The sequence below is a fragment of the Triplophysa rosa genome, linkage group LG6 (genome assembly GCF_024868665.1).
Source record: "Triplophysa rosa linkage group LG6, Trosa_1v2, whole genome shotgun sequence".
Lineage (NCBI taxonomy): Eukaryota > Metazoa > Chordata > Actinopteri > Cypriniformes > Nemacheilidae > Triplophysa > Triplophysa rosa.
In genome coordinates, this window is record NC_079895.1 from 19,904,136 (window position 1) to 19,908,062 (window position 3,927).

Below are 3,927 nucleotides of genomic sequence, written 5' to 3' on the forward strand. Positions count from 1 at the left end.
CAATGTGACCTTTTGCTTTATCATTCTCTGGTCTGTCTCATCCTTTGTGAAAACACTGCGACTCTGAACTGGGATCATGTGATATTTTATTCGAGATGACCTGCACACAGAGCATTTAAGGAAGACATTGGGTAAGTTTGAACACCGTAGCTCCACCCGCAGCATTTCTCCCTTACTCTGCTCTCGATTCAGTTTTCTCTATAATGGTAAGCTAGCTTTACAGATTAATGTATTTTAACAATAAACAAAATATCCAATGAAAAGAAAGAAATCAACTTATACAAATGTTGTTCAAAAATCACTTTTGTTGTTGTTGTTTTTTTTCCAACTTCACTGTTTGGTTACAACAAAGCATTTCCCATTAATTACAGATGAATTAAATAAAATTTTAAACGATAAGAAAAATAACGAAATTATTTGGAGACATTCTTTTACCAAACTCACATAAAACGTAATATAAATATCATAATTAGTTTCACAAGCCCCCACATTAAGCATTGCATAAATCCCAAACTTAACCAACACTGATCCAACAACATAGAGAATTACCTGCACACAGAGAATTTAAGGAAGACATTGGGTAAGTTTGAACACCGTAGCTCCACCTATGCAAAATACACTTCGTTAGCACACACACGACACTTTCTCCACACGGAGAAATCACATACATCGACAGAGTAAAACAATCATAATTGCACTCCACAATCAATCAATGTTTAGTGCATATAATCCTTGTGCATACAACATGTAATATCTGATATGAACTCTGATACTTTAACATTTAGTGTAGAGCTACCATGAGCGCAACTCAGCGCAGCATTTCTCCCTTACTCTACTGCAGATTCAGTTCGCACTTACCGGGCTATAGCGCCCCCAGCGCAGCGGAACACAGCGCAACCTCATTCTTGCAGGATTTACATAACACATTTTGCATTGTTTACCTCGTTACACATATTTATACATATGAGAGATAATGCATATTAAAGTATGTTTGACTGAAAGTCGTGTTGGGTGACTCAAAAAAGGCTGTGCTGACTGACACTTTAAAAAAGGGGGAAATTCGTGTGACCAACACAAATTAATACATTACAGTTGTCACGAATTCCATTGAGACTGTGTTGGTATATAATGAGTCTCTGGTGTGGGTAATCAGAAGTCTGGCGAGAGTGAGCGCATGAACTGTGAGGTCTGGTGCCAAGGGTGTGGCTGGATCCGTGACAACAGGAAAATTGTTTGGTACAATAATTCATTTTAAATTACTTATTTGATTAAAAAAATAAATACATTTGTATTGTCAGCAACATTTTTTAGTTCTTTGGTTCTTAGTATAGATTTATTCGCAGTGTGTTATAGAATTGCCTTCTTTTGGTGAAGAAAATATGTATGATACTGCTTAAGACTTAATACTGCTCACTAAAATCATCTTGGGGCAGTCGTGGCCTAGTGGTTAGAGAGCCGGACTCGTGTACCAGATAAAATGGCAAATAATTAATTATTCATATGAATATATGTTACAGATGTATCATATACTGTGTACATAGGCCTGTATATACAAAGTACTGTATGTCATGATATGCATGAAACAGAACATGGTCTGCAGACAGCTCTCAACAAAAAAACATTTTATTTGACATAGAGGACAAAACATAACTCAAAATCCCTCGAGGCGAAAACAAGAACAAGATACTTTAACAATAAAACTTGACTAAAACTTAACTTAAAGACAGACCAGGGGCAACAGGACAAGACGGGGATGAAGACAAATTATCCAGCACAGGACAGCAAACACAAGGGCATTAAATAAGAGAGGAACTAAAGAGGCATAATGAGGGCAACAGGTGAAGGGTGTGAACTGATAACGGAATAATGAATATGGAAAGAAGGGGGAGGGGCTAAGACGCTGTACAGGAGAGCACATGGCACAAAAATTAAACAATGGCCATGTGCCTTCAAACACAAGACATGGGACTGTCATGATCCTTGGACTGTATCACGAAGCAAGGTGAACAAACACTTGAGTTGCAGAGTAACTTTTGAGTTGACAAAACCAGACAAACCCAACCTGGTTTAGATCAGGTTCAGCTGTAGCACGACGCTTGGTATAAACTTTCTCTGTCAACTCAGGTTTGATCCAGAGTTCGTGAGGCACGTGCACCCTGAAAGTGTGACACATGCGGCAAACAGCCAATCACACGGATCATGGAAAGCATCATCAGTTTGACTGACTTCTCGCGAGTATCGGCGCTGTTGAAGATGAAGAGATCATTATGAAAAAAAGTGTCATGAATTGAAACACATTTAGAAGGCAGGAATAAACACTGCTGCAGTGAAAGTTTGAGAAGGCAGCTAATGACTATATCAATACACAATCAACTGAATTGAAATTATTTATATAGGTTTTAGTGTTGTCACGTTACCAAACTTCGGTACCAGTCTACTAAATGTGTACTAAAGTACTAAATGTGACAATACTTGCATTTCCCGCTATCATTTTGAGCGCTGTTGAACAGATTATGAAAGACCTCTGATTGGCTAATGTGTTTTGTGGGAATATTTTTCAGATAAAAGTATGATTTAATTATCAATATAATCAATAAGTGTTTTCTTTCATTAAATCATTAAGCTGTGTGCTTTTGTCATGTGCTTTCTGTATTGCTCAGTGGAAAGTTACTGTGGCAGATGAGGTGAGACAGGATAAGTGGGGGTTGGAACCATAAATTGTCTAAATCAACACACACACACAAAGAGTGTTTTTCACATAAAAGAAATGTTATGAATCAATCCACTGCATATGTTTTAAGTATAATCATGAGTTGTGATGTGTTTTAATGAATCATAGGATTAAGAAACAACGCTACATAATTAAAAGTATTAGATGATTGAGTGTTTTCTTTTTACTAAAAGAATGTTAAGAATGTTGGTATGTTGTCCGGCCACAAGAAACTGTCTCTAGGAGACCACTCCCCAAAAGAAACGGTCTCTAGAGAACATTCCTAAAAACTAGCGACTGACCACAGGATGTATGTTTTGAGAAGATGTTTTTTTCCAGGAACTAAGAAAAAGGACAGAGTCAGATAACCTGGTTCACGGTGATTGGTGGAAAGGGAGCAGCACTCCTTAAAAGGCAGAGGAGGAGTCAGAAGATGCGAGCGACGTCACATACTGAATAAATATGGGTGTTTTTGAATAATTTGGGTTGTTGGCTTGTGGTGGAGTGAGGAGATCGTCTGACAACCCAAAGCTTTGTTACTCCTTTTTACATCTGATAATAAACTTCTAATCGATTTTGGAGAACGTCTCTGTGCAAATTTTTGAACATGCAGGACTGCCTAAAAAGTCCAACAATTGGTGACCCGTGACGTGATTTGTCAAGAGACGAGGGCACATTTGCCATTTGCGTTGAGGAAAACGGAACGAATTCAGGTTCAACACACAGGTCGCGACCAACATAAAAGAGAGGTAAGCAGAAGCCTGTTTAATCAAAATTCTGCTATTGAACATACCTAAATTGTTGTGTTGAATTTGATGAACATTCCGCATGAGTAGAACTAAATTATAAAGAGAAGTTGTGAGAAATCAGATTTAAAAAGACCATAAATGCTGTATTGGGTTTGAGTCCCTTGGTTGAAAAAGACCATAAATGCTGTATTGGGTTTGAGTCCCTTGGTTGAAAAAGACCATAAATGCTGTATTGGGTTTGAGTCCCTTGGTTGAAAAAGACCATAAATGCTGTATTGGGTTTGAGTCCCTTGGTTGAAAAAGACCATAAATGCTGAATTGGGTTGGAGTCCCTTGATTGAAAGAGATCATAAATGCCGAATTGGGTTGGAGTCCCTTGATTGAAAGAGATCATAAATGCCGAATTGGGTTGGAGTCCCTTGATTGAAAAAGATCATAAATGCCAAACTGGGTTAGAGTCCCTTGAGT